Raw genomic sequence first — 24,096 nt, forward strand, 5'->3', positions numbered from 1 at the left:
ACAAAGAGATGGAGATACTCATGATGAGGTTAAACATGAGGGAGGATAAGGAGGCAACAATGGCAAGATTTCTTGGAGGGTTAAGCCGTGACATTGCCAACCAACTTGAATTACAACAATACTTGGAATTGGAGGAGATGTTGCATGTAGCAATTAAGCTTGAGAACCAATTCAAGAGGAGGGGTGTTAGTACACGGTTTGGAGGAGTTTCTAATAGTGGAAGGACAAGTTCAAGTGGCTGGAAAAACAATTCCACCTATGAAAGCAAGCTGAAGCCGAATAGCCCTGATTCTGTTTATGCACAAGCACTTCGTAGAGGAGATATCAGCTACCTGGCTTGTTAGGATTGCATTCGGAATGCGAGTCATAAAATACTAACCGCTTGCAATGCGAAAGATGTAATCATATGGTACAAACATTGTTAGGTCCGCTACTCATTCCAGATTTCCTCTTCTACCATTGTTTATGCTGGAAAGTTTCCAAAGGACAATGATCAGAAGAAGAATGTATCTAACCTGAATCAGTTTAACAGGGTTTTGAAGGAATTAATGGGAAGAGTGTCAAATGAGACTGCCTTTGATACTTCTAACCGGATGTTTGCCATTGGGGAAAACAAGTTTACAAAAAATGAAACAATATATGGTCTGTCACAGTGCACTAAGGACATCCTTCAATATCTTTGCTATAACTGTTTGCAGTCTACCGTGGGAGATCTTTGGACATGCTGCTCTTCTTAGGAAGCTGGGATTGTTGTTAGCAGGAACTATAACATGAGGTTTGACGTTTATAAATTTTACAACTCAACTTCTAGAGGTAGGATTTCAATTGTTTATTGCTTTGTGCATTAAAAGGTTTTAAATTAGACGTAAACCACGAAAAAAATATAATTGTAACTTGCTATCTTTCTTCACTTATTGGATGGCAATATGAGCTTAATGTTAATTCATAAATGGAAGCCCAGTGTTATCCAGGATGTAAATTCTAGAGTTCAATCTTGGAATTCAACAAAGTTTCTTTCTACTAAAAAGCAGGGGATAAATGGAAGACTTAGGAGGTTTCGGTAGCTGTACGCACATCAATTTTACTGGTAGCCATTATAATTGAGGGTTGTGCTGCATATCTCTAGAGGAGAAAAGAATTACAAAGAGGTTAGTAGATCTTTATTGGTTAGCATTCTAAACTTAAGTCAAGATTACCAATTAATTTTCTTTCTTTCTTTAGATGACCAAAGCCAGCATGCTTTGTTACATGATTTGGCAAGCTCCAGGGTGGTCATAGTTACACAAGAAGGCAAATTAGTAAGTTTTGAGGAACTGCAATTCATGGATCTAAATATTGTAAGAGCAGCTATTGATGACTTTGCAGATTCAAACAAGCTCGTACAAGGTGGTTTTGGTACTGTTTACAAGGTAATGCCATCTTTTTCTAATTGTTTTGAGCTTAACTTGTCATTGCTTCTTGGGCATTCGCACATCTGATTTTTGAAATTCTTAAGGTGTGTTGCCTGATGGAGAAGAAGTAGTTGTGAAAAGACTATAGAGAAAGTCATGGCAAGGATTAGAGGAACTTAAAAATGAGGTCATACTAATAGCAAAACTTCAACACCGAAAGCTAGTAAGGCCTTGGGATGTTGCATATAAGGAGATGAAAAACTGCTGTTATACGAGTTCATGCCAAATAGAAGCCATGATTTTTTCATCTTCGGTTTGTTTCTATCCACTAATCTATTGCAAAATTACTAGTTCTAAGATTCATATAAAGAATTATAACAAAAATAAGATGAAGAAAATGCACTTCCTTGATATTGAATTTCAGACTCAAAAATGCGGTCTCAGCTAGATTGGATGACTTACTACAGCACTATTTGTGGAATTTCCAGAGGACTTCTTTATCTTCATGAGGACTCTTGGCATAAAATAATTCATAGGGATCTTAAGCCCAATAATGTGTTATCAGATCATGAAATGATAGCCAAAATATCAGATTTTGGGATGGCAAGAATATTTTGTGAAAACCAAAATATAGCTAACACTAAAAGAGTAGTAGGAACATAGTAAGTTTTCTTTTCCAAACTTCTGCTTTATTGATTTATAGATTTTCATGGCTTGTTGCCAATTTTGTTATTCAAATAATTGTAAAACATATGTTGTAATAGCTAATTTTTGAAACAACGGATACATGGCTCCAGAGTATGCAATGGTGGGCCAATTCTCTATAAAATCTATGTAATGTTACTTGAGATCATTAATGAGAAAAAAAAAATAGTGGATTTTTTCTTACAGAGCATGTCCATACACTCCTTGCATATGTATGTTTACCCTCCTTCTCTCCATCTCTCTCTCTGATGTTCAATAGAAGAATAGAATCACCATGAACTATAATCCTAATAATCAAACACTTCATGTCAGATATGGAGATTATGGACAAATGGAAAAGCATTGGAATGTGTGGACGCTCTGCTGATAGGATCATGCCATATAGAAGAGGTTGTGAGATGCATACATATTGGGCTTTTGGGTGTCTAGGAAAATCCAGCTGAGAGACCTACCATGGCAGATGTGGTTATGTTACTTGGAAATGAATCTTTATCTCTTCCTCAACCAAGACAGCCAGCAATTGCTGTGGGTAGACTTGTCCCAGTTGATCGATCGACTACAAACCCTTCTGCGAATGGGCTCACTGTTTCTGCCGTTATACCACATTGACTATCTTTATACTCTACTTTCTCATGTTGTTAGATCCTACAATGAACATTGTAGCATAGGATCAGATGTCCATGCACAATGTGACACATATCAATATAAAAATGTTGCATATGGATATAGGGTACAATTTTAACAATGCATTACTGAGAAAGTCAATAATATGCATATTCATATTCGACATTAAAATTGGGAAAAATCGCAAAAGATTGAAAGATCAGTTTAGTTGATGCTCATGCAAACACACAAACATATGATATATATATATATATATATAAAATTTAACATATAATTTTATTTCTTTACAAACCAAATTACAATTTCAAATTTTTAATATACATGCCACTTTTTGATAGTAGAGAAAACTTTTAACTAAATTGTTGAAAAGAATCTAGATTGGTGAAACAATAAGAATATGGAATTAAGCTGGGTCAAATGGTTATTAAATTTATGCCAAACAAAGCAAAAGATGGTAAGAAGGCAGAAAAAAAGTTTATGTAGAACATGTGCTATGATGTCAGACAATTAAAAGAATATTACATGAAGCAAGAACAGCTCTTTTTCAACATAGGAAAGAATAATGATTTGTTGAAGAGAACCTTTCTCTTAAACATGCCTTCGTCAATAACAGAATTCATTGAAGCAAAATTAAAAGCAGAAAAGGTCCAATGCAAGTCTTGCCAAGATCTATGGAATGGTTGAAGAAATTCTTCAAAAATATTGCTACAACCAGAATCCACTACAAGAATTGCAATGATAGACAATGCAATTAATGCATTACACAAAATAAAGACCGATATTTTATAAAGCGTTATCTAACATCTTGTCGCTAAAACCATAAGACAAAAGGCAACACATTAATAGTGTCACCTAATCTTAAAGAAAAGCCGACATTGTAAAAAAAAAAAAATGTCGCTAATTATCAAGAAACACCCGACTCTTTCATAAAATAAAGTGTCGCTAAATATTGAATAATTAACTGATGCTTTTAAAAAACATGTTGCTAAAAGTTTAAAGAAAAATCGACGGAGTAAAAATGCATTGCCTATTTTTTGAGTTTTTAGTGACGCTTTTGTTAAAAGTGTCAACTTTTATATTAATTTGTAGCGACGCATTTTGAATAGCATCAGCTTTTATATTCAATTTTTAGTGATGCTTTTACAATAAGCGTCATCTTTTATTTTCAACTTTTAGCGAGATGCTTTTAAAAAAGTGTCAGCTTTTATATTTTAACTTTTAGCGATGCTTTTCTTTTTAAATTTGCTAATGCATCACTATTTCTTCGTTTTTTTAAATTTGCTTATTTTAATTTTGTGAAATTGATTAAAATAGTTAAAATACAAAAAAATTAAAATAATTAAAATATAAGAAAAAATTAAAACTAGCTTCATCCAAAATAATTAACATACAAAAATTTAAAATAAACATTTTCATAACAAAATAATTATCAAATAAATTAAATATTATCTCACAAAATTTTTTACAATTTGGCAAACTATTGTATATGCAAAAGCAATATTAATTAACCTTCTATGAATGCATACTCATGGAGATGTAAGTTGACATCCTCTTATTAACGATATTACACCCTCATACTGCATAAGAAAAAATTATGTTATAAATTTATTAACACTTATAAGCAAAATAAATAAATATTAATTATTAAAAAATAATTTAGTAAATGAAAATTTAAAAATTACCATTGTTCTTAAGATTTGGCGAGGTACATTTCTCTTAAAAATGGAAAACTGATAATGAAGCAGAGTAAAAAATTAATTAAATGAATAATAATAAGTGTAATAAATTACTTAAACATAAGTTAATAAATCTACATACTAATTTATTTAGAAGATATTTTTTATCCATATCAATTTCACAATTATTACGAATATAGCCACTCTCACATTCATCCTCATTATCATTTTCATCGACACTTGGCAATTTTATGACAAATGGATTGTGAGCTATCATAGTATCACCCAGAACATCTTCTTCAACCAATTCTTCTTCAACAAAAGTACAATGTTGTGATGGAGTTAAAACAACAGACCATCTTGAATCAAGTTGATCTTCAACATAAAATACTTGTTGAACTTGTGAAGCCATAATGAATGCCATCTCATATTTATATCCAATTTTATTTAAGTTAACACATGTAAACCCACCTCATCAACTTTCACACCACTACTGTCAATCCAATCACACTTGAACATAGGAATTCGAAACACAGTGTAATTGACATCCTAAATTTCTCTTATAACCTCATAGTTTGCCATCTCAACCAAAGTTAGGTTATTATTCTTAGCACTAGCAAAATGCTCACTTTTGGCAATTACTTTGAATCGATCAATCTAAAGTTGAAGAACCAAACAATGTCAAGCAATATCACAAACAAAATATCTATAAAAGCAAGATTAAGAAAACCCACTGGTTAAAGTTGAAGAACAACCCACGACCCAAGCTTTTTCCACTTTCTTATACAATACAACAAATAGCAAGCCAAACCCACCAAACCTGCAGCAAGAAAGGGAAGAAGAAAACCAGCGAACCTAACCTGCGGTTAAAATGAAAAAAGAAAAACCCCAACCCACCACATGCTACCGCCAACCACAAAGAAAACAGAGACTCACCTAAATGATGGAGATGAAGAAAGAAGAAACCCAGCTAACCACGAGGGCGACATAGAGAAATTCAGCTTCCCAACAGCACTGTAGGCAAATGAAAGGTGAAAGCCGAAATATCGCACTTTTTAAGTCTCTCTTAGATTAATTTCAAATAATTTGAAAACACACCAAAAATTTTGAAAAAATGGAAAAAAAAGGCGATGCTTTTGAAGAAAAAGCGTCGCTAATAGTCCTACTTAATTAGACATTTAGCGATAAAATGTGTTGGGAAAAAGCATTGCCAGATCCTTTTTTTTCTCTTTTTTTGTTTTTTTTTGTTTTTCCAAATACAGTTGATTTGATTTTAAAATTTTCAATTGCTTTTAAAATTTGCAAATCTCATATATATTCTTTTTTAAAAAATTCAGAGAATAGGTGATGCATTTATAGCTAAGATCGTCGCCTATTCCTTCAATTTCATTATTTGTTGTTCTTTAATTAGTTTTTTATTATTCATCTAAAAATAAACACTTAAAATATTTCTTAAAATTGTGAAACAAAATTATCAAAGTGGTTGTTTAATTTTTTTGTTTCCAAGTACACTTTAAATTTCTTAAAGTTTTTTTTTAAGGAAGGAAGCCGGTGCCGCATTTACACCAAAAAGCATCGCTTGTTCCATGTTTTATGTTTTTGTTCTTTAATTTGAGGAAAAAGCAACGCATCAAAAGGAAAAAGCGTCGCCAGATACTTTTTAATTTTTTCTTTTTTATTAGTTATTATTTTTTTCAAGTACAGTTTATTTGCTTTTAAAATTGACAAGTCCTTAAAATGTTTTTTTTTTTTTTTTGTTAATTGAGAGATAAGATGACGCATTTATAGCTTAAAGCATTGCATGTTCCTTCAATTTCTTTTTATTTTCTGTTCATTATTTAGTATTTTTTTTTTAATTAGTTTTTTATTTTTCATATCTACAAATAATGCCTGAAAATATTTCTTAAGAGTGTGAAGCAAAATATCGAAGATGGATGTTTATTTTTCTGTTTTCCAAGTACACCTTAATTGTTTTTAAAATTTGCAAGTCTTTTAAATTTTTTTTTTTTTTAAATTGAGGGAATAGGCGATGCAGTTTCATCAAAAAGTATCACCTGTTCATAAATTGTGGGAACAAGCGACGCATCTTGATTAAAAAGCATCGACTGTTCCAGGTTTTATTATTTTCTTTTCTTCTTTAATTAGTTTTTTTATTGTTCATCTACAGATATATCATGTAGAAATCCAATGAACATAAATTCCATTGATCTAAAAACAAAAAATAATTTTGGCAATGCAGATCTTCTCAATTATTCACATACAGGTGTATATACAAAATACAAATATCTCAAGACCTAATTTGAGATACGGTACCGAATGTAGAATTGTAATTCAATAAGGATTTATTGACCAATTTCTTTACATGGTAGTTCCATTATTTTTCTATTATTGCCTGCCCGCCCGGGGGGTCAAAGATCGGACATGTATGTGCATGCATAGTTCGTGTAACTGGTCCTATTTTATGTGTTGTTTGCTTTTTTAAAATTTGCAAGCCCATTAAATGAATTTGTTTTTTTTATAATTTAATTTAAAGGAACAGGTGAAGCATTTACAGCAAAAAGAGTTGCCAGATCATTTTTTTTTTCTTTGGTTAGTTATTATTATTATTATTTTTTTGTGTGTGTTTTAAAGTACAGTTTATTTGCTTCAAAATTTGCAAGTCTAATAAATATTTTTTAAAAAAAATTAAGGGAACAGACGATGCATTTAGAGCATAAAGCATCGCCGGTTCCTGCAATGTCAATTTTGTTTTTTGTTCTTTAATTAGTTTTTTATTTTTCATCTACAAATAAATACTGAAAATATTTCTTAAAAATGTGAAATAAAATTACTAAGCTAGTTGTTTATTTTTTTTTTCTTTTACAAGTACAGCTTAAATGTTTTTAAAATTTGCAACTCTTCTAAATTGTTTTCTTTTTAATTGAGGGTACAGACAACATATTTCTAGCGAAAGGGATTGCCTATTCTTAAATTTTTGGCAACAAGTGACTCATTTTGATGGAAAGCGTTATCTGTTCCATGTTTTATATTTTTCATTTTTCTTCTTTAATTAGTTTTTTGATTGTTCATCTACAAATATATTCATGTAACAATCCAATGAACATAAATTCCATTGATCTAAAAACAGAAAACAGTTTTGTCAATGCTCTTCTCAATTATTCACATATATGTGTGTAGATGAGACACAAAATATCTCAAAATCTAATTTGAGATAGGGTAACGAATGTAGAATTCTAATTCAACAAGGACTTATTGACTAATTTCTCTCAATAAGTATGGTGAACGAGCTAAACTTTCAGGTGTTTGTGTTTCAATGATAGTTTATTTGCTTTTAAAATTTTCAAGCCTATTAAATTAAATATTTTTTTAATTCGAGGGAACAGGCGATGTATTTGCAGCAAAAAAAGTCACCAGATCATTTTTTTTTTGTTTGTATTTCCAAGTACAGTTTATTTGCATTCAAAATTTGCATATCTAATTTCTTTTTTTTTTAAAAAAAGGAATAGGCGACGCATTTTTTTCCAAAGCATTGCTAAATGTTAGGAGCACATTTTTCAAAATGGTCATTAAATGTTAGAATGGGCGATTCTTTTTAGAAATAGTGTATTAAATATCTATTAACTTATTAATTTTAAAATAATAAAATTATTATATCTGTTAATATTTAATTTATTTGAAATATTAGTTTGTTATGCAAATATTTATTTGAATTTTATTGTATATATAATTATTTTGTATGAATCTAGCTATTAAACAATCCTAATTTGACAAAAATTCAAAAAACATTCAAATTTAAAAAAAAGAAAAGAAAAATCTAAAACAAGACAAATGAAAAATCGTCGCTAAATACAGGAATATGTGAAACTTAAAAAAGTGTTGCCTAATAGTAGGTTGCTGAAAAACGATAATATTAAGTGCTGTCTATTTAATCCAACACAACCAACGCCTTTGGTCTGGTGGTGTGACACTTGCTTAAGCTCTTAAAGAGCTTGGGTTTAATTCCATTCTTAGTCAGTTTTAATATTTTTTGCACATATATACAACCAATAATATAAAAAAAAAATTAATTCAAATTTTAAAAATTAAGACAATGGTCGAAGCTTTGGATGTTAAAATTATTGCCTAATGCTTCTACATGATAAAATAATTAATCTTGTCAAATTTTTATTAATTTAAAATTAAAATAATAATAAATCAAATAAATAATTAAATTATTTTACTTTATATTACTAATTAATATATTTAATTAATGTTTTGGTATATTTGATTCATATTTTTATTAACTATCTATTAAAATTCTCAAAATAATTAAATTTAGTACATTTTTATTTCCTATCTATTAATTATTTATTAACTATCTATTAAATTGTTAATTTTAAAATAATAAAATTATTATATGAGTTAATATTTCATTTCTTTGAAATATTAGTTTGTTATCCAAATATTTATTTGAATTTTATTGTCTATTAATTTTTTTGCAGGAATTTATCTATTAAACAATCCTAATTTGATAAAACTAAAAGCAACTTTGAAAATGGTGAAAAAAAAAAAACTAAAGGTGATACTTTTTTAATAAAAAGGTCGTTAAATGTTAGAATAGGCGATAATTTTAGAAATAATGTTGCTAAATGTTAGAATAGGCAACTTTCTTAGAAAGAGTATCGCTAAATAAGCATTGAAAATATTTCTTAAATATATGAAGAAAAATTACTGAGGTGGTTCTATAATTTTTTTTTTTAAAGTACAGTTTAAGCATCCACTAGAATTTGCAAGTCTCTTAAATTATATTTTTGTATTATAAGAAACAATATAGGCAACACAATTCCTTTCAAAAGCGTCGTCTATTTTTTTTTTCTTTAATTAGTTTTTTTTTATTCATCTACAAATAAGTGCTGAAAATATTTTTTAATACGTGAAACAAAATTACTGAGAACGTTGTTTAGTTTTTTTATTAATTTTTTTGTTTTGTTTTTCAACTACAGTTTAAGCATCCACTAAAATTTGCAAGTCTCTAAAATTGTATTTTTGTATTAAAAAAAAAGGAGGAAATAGGTGATGCAATTCCCTCTAAAAGCATTCCCTGTTCCATGTTTTATATTTATTATTTTTTGTTTATCTATAAATAAACACTGAAAATATTTCTTAAACATGTAAAGCAAAATTACTGAGGTGGTTGTTTAATTAATTTTGTTTTTCAAGTACAATTTAAGTATCCACTAAAATTTGGAAGTCTCTAAAATTGTATTTTTGTATTTTACAAAAAGGAAATAGGTGATGCAATTCTTTCCAAAAGAGTCGCCTGTTCCTTGTTTTTTATTTTTTCTTTAATTAGTTTTTTTTGTTCATTTACAAATAAGCACTGAAAATATTGCTTAAATATGTAAAGCAAAATTAGTGAGGTGGTTGTTTAATTTTTTTTTTTCCGAGTGCGGTTTAAACATCCACTAAAATTTGTAAGTCTCTAAAATTTTATTTTTGTATTTAAAAAAAAGGGGAATAGGCGATGCAGTTCCTTCTAAAAGCATCGCATTTCCATGTTTTTTATTTTTATTTTTTGGTTCATCTACAAATAAGCACTAAAAATATTTCTTAAATATGTAAAGCAAAATTATTGAGGTGATTGTTTAATTTTTTTTGTTTTTCAACTACAGTTCAAGCATCTACTAAAATTTGTGAGTCTCTTAAATTGTATTTTTGTATTTAAAAAAAAGTGAACAGGCGACGCAAATCCTTCCAAAAGTGTCGCTTGTTCCATGTATTTTTATTTTTTTCTTTAACTATGTTTTTCGTTCATCTACAAAATAAGCACTGAAAGTATTGCTTAAATATATGAAGCAAAGTTACTGAGGTGGTTGTTTAATTTTTTTGTTTTTCAAATACAGTTTCAGCATCCATTAAAATTTGCAAGTCTATAAAATTGTATTTTTGTATATAAAAAAAAAGAAGGAAATAGGCGATGCAATTCCTTCTAAAAGTGTCGCCTGTTCCATGTTTTAATTTTTTTTTTGTTCATTTACAAATAAGTACTGAAAATATTTTTTAAATATGTGAAGTAAAATTATTGGGGTGGTTGTTTAATTTTTTTTGTTTTTCAAGTACAGTTTAAGCATCTACTAAAATTTGCAAGTCTCTTAAATTGTATTTTTGTATTTTAAAAAAAAAAGTAATAGGTGATGCAATTTATTCTAAAAGCGTCATCTATTCCTTTTTTTTAATTAGTTTTTTTTTATTCATCTACAAATAAACATTGAAAATATTTCTTAAATATGTAAGGCAAAATTATTGACATGGTTGTTTAATTTTTTTTTTCAAATACAGCTTAAAAATCGACTAAAATTTACAAGTTTCTAAAATTGTATTTTTGTATTTTAAAAAAAAAAAAGAATAGGCGATGTAATACCGTCAAAAAGCATCACCCATTCTTTTTTTCTTTTTTAACTAAATGTAGGATAAAAGGCGACGCTTTGTTGAAAAAGCGTTGCCTAAAAATGTATTACTTATTTGTTGTTGAATTGAAGATAACCAAGGCATTTGATCTGGTGATATGGTGATTCTTTTAGAGTGTAAAAGGCTCTATATTCAATTCTTGCCATGGCCTTGTTCGATTTTATTTTATTTTTCAAAAATATATAAATAATAAAAAATTGAAAAAAAATGTAAAAATTGGTTGGGTATTGATGGGTTTGCACATGTGTAAAATTAAAAAAAATAAAAAATAATAAAAAAATAAAAAAAGGTGAAAATCGATGTAAATAAAAAAAATTGAAAAATTATAAAAAATGAAAAAAAAAAGTTGAAAAGATTTTAAAATATAAAAAAGAACAGGACGGGTTTGCATACGTGTAAATAAAAAAAATAAGAAAAAAAGAAATAAGGTGAAAATATTTCAATAATTCCAAGAATTAAACCCAAGACATCTTGCCCTTAAAAGATTCATCACACCATCAGACCAAATGCATGATTAGTTTCCAATTGAATAAAATAAAATTAAAAAGTTTTGGGCGATCTTTTTCAAAAAAAATGTCGCCTTTTGTCCATATTTAGAGTGTCGCCTATTCCTATATTTGGCGGCACTTTTTTAAAAAAACGTTAATAAAAACATGAATCAAATATCTTGCAATATTAATTAAATATATTAATTAGTAATATAAAATAAAATAATTAATCTATTCATTTAATTTATTTGTATATTTCAATTTTAAATAAATTATTTTTTAAATTAATATAAATTTGCCAAATTAATTATTTTAGAATTCAAAAGCTTTAGCCGACACTTTTAATTTCCAAAGTGTTGCCTATTGTCTTAATTTTAGAATTTTAATTAATCTTATGTTTTATTCACATGTATATAAATATTAAATATATTGATTAGTAATATGAAGCAAAATAATTAAGCTATTCAATCTTAATATTTAAAAGCGTTGCTAAAAGTTAGTAAAAGTGACGCTTTTTTAACAAAGCGTCACTAAAAGTGGGATAAAAGGCAATGCTTTTTCTAAAAAGCATCAACTAACACTTTCTTTTCTATTAAAAAGTTATTTTAAATTTTTTTTAATGTTTTTAATGATACAATCATTAAGATGAAATATCTTAAAAGTAATTTTTATTTAAAAATTATTTTTAAAATGATAAATACTTGATATATCATTAATTTATAGAATATGTCATTGAAGAGTAATTCTTAACTTAGTTATCATAAGCTAAGTATCCACAGATATCTCATATCCTAATTTTTAAATTGTATGTACCATGCTAATTCATTAACAGCTTATTTATTAATTTATCTATATTTATATATATATATATATATATATACATATAAATAGCATAACATTAGGTAAAGTTTTTAAAAATAAAATAGATAGGTAACTCTTTTGATGATAAAAGCATTTCTTAATACCTGTAAATTTGCTTTTGAAATTTGTAAGGCAGCAATTTTTTCTTTTTTAAATTTGAAGATATAAGCAATGCTTTCACAGACGCTTCCTATTCCTTGATTCAATTTTTTTGATCTTTCATTAATTTTTTCATTGTTCATTTACAAATAAGTACTGAATATATTAATTAAAAATGTGAAGCAAAATTACTAAACTGTTTTTTATTTTTATTTTTATTTTTTTTGTTTTTCAAGTACCATATAATTGTTTTTAAAATTTGCAAATAACCTAAAATTGTTTGTATTCCTAAATTTTGAAGCAATAGGTAGCGCTTTTATAGCAAAAAGTATCACCTATTCCCTAATTTACTTTTTTATCTTTAATCAATTTTATCATTGTTCATCTACAAATAAACAATAAATATATTAATTAAAATTGTGAAGCAAAATTACTAAGCTGTTTCTTTAATTTTTTTATTTTTTTATTTTTTTTGTTTTTCAAGTATCACATTATTGTTTTGAAAATTTACAAATGACCTAAATTTGTTTTTTTTTTTTTTTTAAATTTTGAAAGAATAGGCAATGCTTTTTTAGCAAAATACATAACCTATTTCCTGTTTTTATTTTTTATTTTTAATTAATTTTATCATTGTTCATCTATAATTAAACTCTAAATATATTAGTTAAAAATGTGAAGCAAAATTACTAAGCTGTTTCTTTAATTTTGTTTGTTTTTAGGGACTATATAATTGCTTTTGAAACTTGCAAATCATGCAAAATTGTTTTTCTCTTTAACTTTCAAAAAACAGGCGATGCTTTTACAGTAAAAAGCGTTGCCTATTCCCTATTTTAATTTTTTTTTCTTTAACATACTATTTAGCAATATGATGTAAAAATTGACAAATTTCTTTTAATTATTTCAAGAATTATAGCTGACATTTTTAATAAAAAAGCATCGCCTAATTAGCTTCATTTATTTAATTTTTTTTTGGGGCAATGTTTACCATGATTTTTTTTGCAATTTTCACTTAATTAATTTTCGCAATATTAACTAATTTGCTTGTTAAATCAAGGAGTTCAATTTTTTTCTTTATCATATCAAATATTAGGCGACATTTTTGCTATTAAAAGTGTTGCCTATTTTCTTGTAAAACTTGATTAATTTTTTCACATTTTTATTATGCATATAGTTACGTGATTATACAAATATAGATAAGTGGTTGGTGAATCATTTTGCATGAGCCTAGCGCACATATGGTTCCAATTTAGACAAAACATAAGCACAAGATCAAAGTTGATGCTTTTTAAACATTTATCTAGCAATATCGAAAAAAAGGGTCACTTATTTTTGTATTAAGTGACGCTTTAACTTTGGCAATTTTTGAAAGCGTAATAAATTTATAGCATTTTATCCGATGCTTTAGCCTCAACCTCGCAGATTTCTTTTTGCTAATGGTTTTTTTTTTTTTTTTTTGTAGTGTCACTAATTTAATGTCGCTAAATTGCTATTTTCGCGTAATGATCTCACAAGAATGGTTAAGCAGGGAGAAAAAGCTTCAATGACAAAATACTTCAAATTCTTTTTTCTTGCATTTCACCCACCCCAAAGAGTTGGTGTTTGGTTATCCAAGAAATTTTTTGTTGAGCAAGAACTTGGAGGCCATAAGGATGAAATGAAAAAGGTGAGAAAATCAATTCCAAGAATTGCATCTTCACTTGAATGGTTAAAGATGTAAAAGGAATGTCCTTGTTGCAATGTGAGAGAAAGTTGGACATTAATAGGTTTTGTATAAAAAGAATTGGAAAATTGTTTTCCAAAAGTTTAGGCAAAGGTTATATTTGTAGGGATCCAATAAGTGTTAGGCATATAGTTGCTATGAATCATTGATACAGTTGCTCTTGTATCTACCAAAGCAATCAAGGCTATTGATTTATCCAGATGATTTAACATAATTTTGATATATAGGCGAAAATATTCTTCAGGTATATAAGATAGATCAACTTTTTCAGAAAGCATAGATACCTTGTTTTCTTCCTCTGGTAGATTCTACGATGATGATTCAGATCTTCAGTTGAGTAATCAGTTTCATACACCCATACTACATTAACTTAGAATGTAGTCCATCAATATTCTTCATTCTTAAAATCTGGCATAGTAATTAGCCGGATCAAATGTTGAGGACCTTTTCTCTTGTTTGCACGCTGCTTTTACCAGTAACCATTTTTTCCTCGAAGGCAGCATTTATCAGTTAGCTTAAGGGCTTTTCTCTTTTTTATGAACTTATAACGCTTTCCTTTATATGGCTTCCACATTTTTAAGTTCTTCCTTTGTCCTGAAAAGGAAAGATATATGGGAGAGGAAATCTTTCCAATGGGTTTGGATGGTTTCCTATCTTTTCTTGCCAATCTCATTATGAAGCAAACATAATTGCCTTAATTTCATTATAAAATGGTACCGAGTTGGGGAAAAAATTAATTATTTTATGTAATATATGTGTATGTTCTAAGTGAATGAGATCAAAATTTACAATTAGCCTAACTATCTCAAATCTCAATATTCCAACAAACATCATATACTTACTAGTTACTATTGTTAAATATTTTTATGTGAACTAGCTATAATCATACAACTCAATTAAAGGTACTTCGTTGGTTCAATAATGAGATTGACTTGTTTACTGACTTTTAAAATAGGGTCTTAGGCACACATTTTCTATACTATTTCAATTGACTCATTGGATTGAAAGATTTATTTTCTCTAAAAGCCCAAATGGTTTATTTCTTATTTTATTATTATTTTTTTACTATATTATTATTATTACTATTATTCTTTTATTAATTATTCTTATATATATATATATATATTTATCTAATTAGGGAATAAGACATCAACAATAGATACACAATATATTTGATTTTGATTGATTAGGGCTTGAGACATTTACCATGTTTACTTCATAAAACCTTGATGCAGAGGAGCTAGAGAGAAGTATGTTCATTAAGCATTACTCCTATGTTTCTTTATATTTTTGTTTGCAGAATGATTGAGTTTTAAAGGTTAGTAAATCTAAATTCTTATATGATTAAATACAATTCTATGATTGTGGTAGATTTAGGATATATAGTGCTATATTGTGACTTATTAATCTGTATGATTTTGTTTGAATTCCTTAACTTTCATTAAGTGCATGAAAATGACGGAAGCTTGTAATTAAATTTAATCTTGATAGACTCCAATGTGTATAACGCGAACACAAATCACATATCGTGCAGTTACATAGTGTAACATTGTAATTGGGAAAAATACAGTGATTCAGTCATAAACTGATGAGTATAATGTAAAATCAAAATTTCAAGCATAAGCTAAGCCGTATGTATGTTTGCATATTTCTAGTGGGAATCCAAGCGTTTATGCACGTAAGAACATGAAAAACCATAGAAAAGAATGGGCATAATAAGGGTGAAACTTGCTAATAAAATTTCAAGATACATGCTACAGAGTGTAATATTAAGTTACAGATCAGTCCCAGGGCAAAAATATTCAAGATATACATTTTTTTCGCTTAAAAAATAACTAGGAAATTTGATTCTGGCTTTAGTTTGAAGAAATCTACAGTTCATTCAACATATAATACATAAACATGTGATAACTGACTAATATAGGCATATAAAAAGGGTTGACCCGATCCAGCAAAAAAGGAAAAAGAGAAAAAAATTGTGGTGACGCAAACTAGGATCATAAACAGACAATTTTGCATCGTCCTTCGTGTTAATAATGAAAATTTTTGAATGTTTTGAAAAGAAAATGAATTTCATAAAGAAAATTAAAGTTATGATGCAAAGGAGATCATTACATCTGATTCTCAATATTAGTAAACCAAAGAACACATAGCACAGATGGCATATCAATGCATGTGTATAAGTTTTCAAAGAGATATATTTTCACAAACATTTTGCATACTGCAAAATTTGTCGACAATAATGGAGTGAAGTAAGGAAATTTGCACGGAATTACCAGAAACGAAAGGAGCCATTTGCCTTGCTGAAAATGGGATTACAGATTCTATGGCCAAGCCAAATTCATCAACCTTAACCTTGACCGGAACTCGGTACCATTATAGAGAAATTTAGAGCGAAAGTGCCTAGTGATCTCTCTGAAATTTTGAATTTGAAAAAGAAGCTGGACCGTAAATACGATGGGCCAGACTTTTCTTAATTTTAATGTTTGGTTCTACATATTAGGCTAAAGCTAAACAAACTATCTATACACACATGTTGTCACAAAAATAAAAAAAAATTAAAAAAAAATCTATATGGAACATCAAAGGCCAATGGCAAGTTAAGCTGATTATGTCTGATTCACACAATTATTCCAACAAAGCTGCTTTGCTTTAATTTTTTGATTGCTAAGCTTTGCTGCTAATGAAAATGCAAAATAGATATACTAATGAAAATGCAAAACAGACATACCAATGATAATTCTTCAAACATTGAGTAGACGTCACCAACTCACCGGAGTATGCAATGGATGGCTTATTCTCCATAAAATTTGATGCTTTTACCTTTGGAGTAATCTTGATTTTGATAATTAGTAGTAAAAAGAACAGTGGATTCTGCCTTACAAAACATGCCCAGACACTGCACGCATACGTAGGGTTTATTCACTTTGCCTCTCATAGAAAAACAGAGTCACCTTGAAAAATAATCCTGTTTTGATGATTAAACAATTCATTCAATTCATATCAGGTATGGAGATTATGGAAGGATGGAAAGGAACTGGGATTGTGGACCCTTTTGTGATAGGTGCTCTATTTAATTGTATAGTTGACCTTATTATTGAGGGAGATATACTTACCTTGTACAGCATATTCAAAAAATATATAAAGAGCCATCTTAAAGAGAATGGCACGGCAACTTTTTTGAAGCAAAATTATTATTTTATTTTTTTCTATTATTTTTGTCATGGTATCAGAGCCATCCTTTTGTAATTTTTGAGGCAAAATTGAGTTCTATTTCTTGGATATCAAAACAGAGTATTTCGATCTAGTTTTTGGTTCTGTTGATCTAAGTGTTGTTGGTTGGGCTTTTCAATTTTTCTGCTGGTGAGCATCGCATCTTTGGGATCAAATATTTAAGCTACCTTGTTGTGTTCTCCTTCTTGGGTACGTGGTGTTTTCTTTTCTTGATTCATTATTTGTTTTGATAATGGCAGAAAAATATGATATTTTGCCTGTTAAATTAAATGGGAAAAATTATTTTTCTTGGGAATTCAATTTCGAATGTTTGCGAAAGGAAAGAATTTGTGGGGAGATTTAGATGGATCTGTTTCTAAGCCTAAAGATGAATCTGATATTGGTAAAATCACTCAATGGAATTCTAATGATGCTCAAGTAATCAGTTGGATTTTGGGATCTGTAGAATCTCAGATTGTCCTTAGCTTAAGATCTTTTTATTTTGCTAAAGATATGTGGGATTTTTTGAAGAAAATTTATCATCAGGAGAATTCGGCTAGACGTTTTCAGCTTGAATTAGAATTGTCTGAGTACTGTCAATGTAATTTGTCCATACAAGACTATTATTATGGCTTTCTAAATTTGTGGGCTGAATATAAAGAACTAGTTTATGCGTCTGTCCCTCCTGAGGGCTTACCAATTTTGCAACAAGTTCATGAAGTGTCTTAACGGGATCAATTTCTTATGAAGCTGCGACGTGAATATGAACCAATTCATGTCAATTTGATGTCTCAAATTCCTTCTCCATCACTTGAAACATGTTTTGCTGAACTTTTTCGTGAAGAGCAACGGTGTGTCACTTAAAGTGTGCTTGAAAATAAGAATCATCAGAGAGCTAATCCAATGGAGATTGCTTATGCAACTCAAGCCAAGGTACAAGATATGAGCAAAGTGCAATGTTATAGCTGCAAAGAGTATGGGCATATAGCTAATCATTGTAAGAAAAAATTTTGCAACTATTGTAAAAAGTCTGGTCACTTGATTGCTGAATGTCGTCGTAGACCTCAAAATCGAACCTCCCAAGCTTTGCATGTGTCTCACAGCTCTTCTGCACCTGGATTCGATTCTGGATCTATATCTAGACCTGATTCTAGCTCAGGAATGACCAATTTAACTCCGGAAGTTATGCAACAACTTATTTATTCAGCTCTCTCAACTCTTGGCATTTCAGGTACTTCTACTCATTCTCATGTTTGCTACATTGACTCTGGTGCCTCTAATCATATGGTTTCTTCTCCAAAATCTCTTGTTAATGTGAAACCATCTCTTGGTAATTTGGAAATCCAAACAGCAAATGGAGACAAACTTCCAGTTAAAGCAATTGGTGATATTCCACATTCTCTGCCATTAAATAATGTGTTTCTTGTGCCTCATTTGACTTCCAACCTTTTATCTGTGGGACAATTAGTTGATGAGAATTGCAAGGTTTCTTTTTCACCATCTGGTTGTATTGTGCAGGATCAGACAACAGGGAAGGTGATTGGGATGGGACCTAAATGTGGAAGACTATTTCCTCTATGCTTATCTGTCTATCCTAATAATAAATCTTTATTTTCTTTGTTTAGTCCTGTTTCTTTAAGTCAGGTATGGCATAAACGTTTGGGCCATCCTAATTCTAGAACCTTATTAACCTTGTTAAAGAGTGGTTTATTTTTGAATAAGAGTTCGATTACTTCTTTGGATTTATCATTTGCTTGTGATGGTTGTAAACTTGGCAAAAGTAAGACTCTTCCTTTTCCTGTTCATAAAAAAAATGGCACAAAATGCTTTGATTTAATTCATACTGATGTTTGGGGTAAATCCCCATTTCCTTCTCATTCTCATCACAAATATTTTGTATCATTTATTGATGACTATAGTCGTCATACATGGCTTTATTTTTTGCATTCTAAATCAGAGGTGTTTGAAGTCTTTAAGAGTTTTTTGGCATATGTTAAAAATCAATTTTCCACTTCTATCAAAATCTTGCGTTCTGATTCTGGTGGTGAATATATGTCTGATGCTTTTAAAGTTTTTCTTCAAAGTGAGGGTATTCTTTTTCAAAAATCTTGCCCCGATACTCCTCAACAAAATGGAGTAGCTGAGCGGAAAAATCGTCATCTTTTGGATGTTACTAGAACTTTACTTTTTGATGCATCAGTTCCATCGCATTTTTAGGTCGAAGCTTTGTCTACATCTATTCATTTGATTAATCGTTTGCCATCTCCTGTTCTTGATAATGAAACCCCATATTTTCGTTTATATGGCCACAATCCTGATTACAATCACTTGCGTGTGTTTGGATGTCTTTGTTATGCTCATCTTCCTTCATCTGATAGAAATAAATTGACTGCTCAATCTGTAAGATGTGCATTTCTTGGGTATGCATCTGATCGAAAAGGTTATCTTTGTTATGATCCTCTTGCTCGTTGTATTCGTATATCTCGGAATGTAGTATTTGTTGAAAATATCTATTTTTTTTCAACATGTGTCTGATTCTTCTACTTCTTCATCTTCTTATCTTCCTAATTTTGATCAATTGAGAATGTAAGGTTTAATACTGGGATAGATGATCAGCACCGAGAAAATAGTCAAGAAACGGAAGGTTCTTCTCGCAATCCTATTCCTGCTTCTGATCCTCCTATTGAATAAGGTGAATTTCTTAATCTTGGTCCTGACATATCTATAGGACAATGTGACGTTTCTAATATGCCTGATGCACCTCCTCTTCAAAGGTCTGCTAGACATATTAAACCTCCTAATCGCTTGTCTCTCATGGCTGCTTTATCTGTTACCAATGTTCCCAAGTATTATTCACAAGCTAAGAATTATGAGCATTGGAGGGATGCTATGAATGAAGAATTAGATGCACTGGTAAAAAATCATACTTGGGATGTTGTTCCTTGTCTAAAAGGGTGTAAGCGTATAGGATGTCAATGGGTGTACTCTATTAAACAAAAATCTGATGGATCTTTAGATCGCTATAAAGACGTCTAGTTGCTTTTGGAAATTGGCAAGAATTTGGAATTAATTATCATGAGACATTTGCACCTGTCGCCAAAATGACGACTGTTCACACTTTATTAGCTATTGCAGTTTCGTAATCATGGCCACTTTTTCAGATGGATGTCAAAAATGCATTTTTACATGGAGATCTTCAAGAAGAGGTTTATATGCGACTTCCGCCTGGGGTACAATCTGATTCTCAAAATCATGTCTGTCGTCTTCGTCATTCCTTGTATGGACTTAAACAAGCTCCACGTGCATGGTTCCAAAAATTCAGCAATTTTCTTCGCACATTGGATTTTAAGCAGAGTTATAATGATCCTTCAATGTTTCTTCGTCATTCTGCCGTTGGTATCACCATTCTTCTTGTTTATGTCGATGATATTATTATTACAGGTACTGATCCTGGTGGAATTAAGGAATTACAAGCTTCTTTACATTCTTCATTTCACATGAAAGATCTTGGAATTCTTACTTATTTCCTTGGACTTGAAGAACATCATTCTGATCAAGGTATTTTTGTCAACCAACACAAGTATACTCATGACTTAATTGCTTTGGCCGGACTTGAGAATTCTACTCCTGTGGATACCCCACTCGAAGTTAATGTGAAATATTCTCAAACGGATGGTGATTTGCTTCCTGATCCCACAATATATCGTCGGCTAGTTGGGAGTTTGATTTATTTAACCATTACTAGACCAGATATTTCTTATACTATTAATTTGATGAGTCAGTTTATGCACCAACCTCGGCATCTCCATCTTGCAGCAGTTAAACGGATAATTCGTTATTTGATTGGGACTCCTAGTCGTGGAATATTTTATAAAGCACATTCATCTCTTTTATAAAGCACATTCATCTCTTATTCTTCAAGTATATAGTGATGCAGATTGGGCTGGATGTCCTGATACCCGTCGATCGACCACTAGATGGTGTATGTATCTTAGTGATGCACTTATTTCTTGGAAGTGTTAAAAGCAAAGGAAACTATCCAAATCTTCAACTGAGTCAGAATATCATGCTATGGCTTCTGCTTGTTCTGAAATTGTTTGGCTTCGTCTTCTTTTATCAGAATTAGGTTTTCCTCAAGCCGATCCTACTCCTCTTTATGCTGATAATATGAGTGCCATTCGAATCACTGTCAATCCTATACTTCATGAAAGAACTAAGCATATTGAAGTAGATTGTCACTACATTCACGATGCATATGTTGATAACATCATCACTGTGCCTTATGTTTCTACTGAATTTCAGACAGCAGATATTCTAACCAAGGCTTTGACAAAGATACGACATCAGTTCTTAGTTGGCAAATTGATGCTTCTTGATTCACCTGCATCAATTTGAGGGAGGGTGTTAAAGCATATCATGACTCATTAAATAGCATTTTTTATTGAATTGGGAATTTCATCACATCCCATATTCTCAGCCTTTATTTCTGTATATATTTAATTGTATAGTTGACGTTATTATTGAGGGAGATATACTTACCTTGTACAGCATATATACTTACCTTGTACAGCATATTCAAAAAATATATAAAGAGCCATCTTAAAGCGAATGGCACGGCAACTTTTTTGAAGCAAAATTATTATTTTATTTTTTTCTATTATTTTTGTCAGTGAGATGCATACATAGTGGACTTTTATGTGTCTAGGAAGATCCAGCAGAGAGACTTACCATGTCAAAATGTGGTTGTGTTGCTTGGAGATGAATCCTTATCTCTTCCCCAACCATGACAACAGGCGAGTGCCGTTGCTAGAGTTGTTGTTCCAATTCATCAGTTTGCTGCTACAAACCCTTCTATGAATGGACTCACTGTTTCTAAAATGTTATCACGCTGACAATGTCTATACTCTGCTTTCTCATGTAATGAGATTATAAAATGAAAACTGTAGCATAACATGAGACGAGAATGCAACATGTGATACATATCAACATAGAAAGGGGTAATTTGATTTGGGGTACAACATTACGAATTCGTCAGTAAGAAAGTCAATTCAATATGCATATTGTTCCTCATAAAATATATATATATTATAAATTTTGCTTATTGATGTGTAATCTTTTGCTATGTAGCAATGCAAGTAGCATTGGTAAACTCTCAGTATTACCAAAATTACAAAGATGATGCTTCACTAGCTAAGGTTATTATGTAGCATAGTTAAATATCTTGGATTGGGTTTTTTGTCTCCATTATTAACCTGCTATTATTATTATTATTTGTTAATGTTTGTAAATAAAACGGCTTGATATTATTGGTGGATAGGGATGAGAAAAAAAAAAAGAAAAGAAAAAGGAAAAGGATAGAAGATTTTGATTATATAGAAGTTCATAACTTTTTGGCTCATTATACAATATTTTTTGGTTTAATGATTACGAGCCTTATTACTCTACGGCTGCGTTTGGTACGAAGGACAGGTCCGGATCGGACAATATTGAATAATGCAGTCCTATGTTTGGTATAGTTCCGGACTAAATGGTGGACTGGTTGTTCCATGTTTGGTACAGGATTAGACTGGATTGTACTATTTTATAATTTTTTTTTAATGAAAATTTATAAAATTCGATTTATAATAATAATAATAAATAATATATTTAATTAATATTGTAAATTGATATATTTGTATTTACATATAAAATTTCAATTTTTATTACATCCACAAACTATATTAATTTATAATTTTAAAAATAAATTTATAATTAAATTATGACATAATATTTTATAAATAATAATTAATAAAAAATAAAGATAATTAATGAAATTTTGTAATTGTAATTTTTTATTTACATTGGAAATAAATTGTAATTTTTTTTAATCCACAAATTACTTTTAATATATGGTTTTAAAAACCAATTAAATTGATATTATAATATATTAAATCATATGTACAAATAAAAAAACATAACATCATATCTAATTAAGAACTTGTTAATAACTACGATTTCACATACTTGTCTGCATACAAATGTATATATTTGAGTTTACACCGATAACTAGTTTTATGCAAAATAAATAAAAACACCCATTGATAATAATCCAAACAAATAGCCGATTATACAACCATTATGCCATTCATTGTTCAAGTTGGCACGTGTATGTGCGGTGATATGTTGTATTGGATTTGCCTCATTTAGATTCCTCATCATCTGTTCTACATACTCAGCATATGCTATTTCAGTTTCTTCGGTTGTATTATAGGCTTGATATAAATTATCCTTAAATCCTTGGACTTGTTGATGACATTCAGGCCAAGAATTATATATCCCTGGTTGTCTACCTTTAAATACAACATAAATTCTTCTCCTTGCCATTAAATATTCCTGCATATTATCTTAAATTATAACATAATATAATAATATAATTAAACAAAATGACAATGCATTAAATCAATCAAGTGCATATTAATACACTAAAACATAACACATGCTTCATAAAAGTGTCTTTACATGCATAATTAGATACCAACATCCATTACCATACCATATATGTCCATAAACAACCATACAACATATGTCCATAAAGTTCAAATATAAGTGTTCCTAATTATCATCCCCTCATACATAGACTTAAATATATGATCCACAACGATACTTAGTAATTTAAAAATTTCCTAGCAAATTCAATCTTGCCCACATCCGTCCTAATAATCTTAAACACCTCAACATTTGATAGACCCAATCTCATTGCCTTAGAGATATCGAGATTGTCACCAGCAGAGAAGCCTAACCTGTCAAGCTCCATAGCTAAGTATTGTGGATAATTGGCTTCAGATTTATCTAACTTTGCAGCCAATTTATCAAACAATTTCTCTGTTACATTG

The 24,096-nt window shown here is 29.7% G+C and overlaps 1 pseudogene; it reads left to right on the forward strand.

Moving 5' to 3' along the window:
• Nucleotides 1-297: 297 nt before the first annotated feature.
• The window catches only part of LOC107419437 (cysteine-rich receptor-like protein kinase 10), a 77,301-nt pseudogene continuing 53,502 nt past the window's right edge, over nucleotides 298-24,096 (forward strand).

This window comes from Ziziphus jujuba, chromosome 1, assembly GCF_031755915.1.
Source record: "Ziziphus jujuba cultivar Dongzao chromosome 1, ASM3175591v1".
NCBI classification, from domain to species: Eukaryota; Viridiplantae; Streptophyta; class Magnoliopsida; order Rosales; family Rhamnaceae; genus Ziziphus; species Ziziphus jujuba.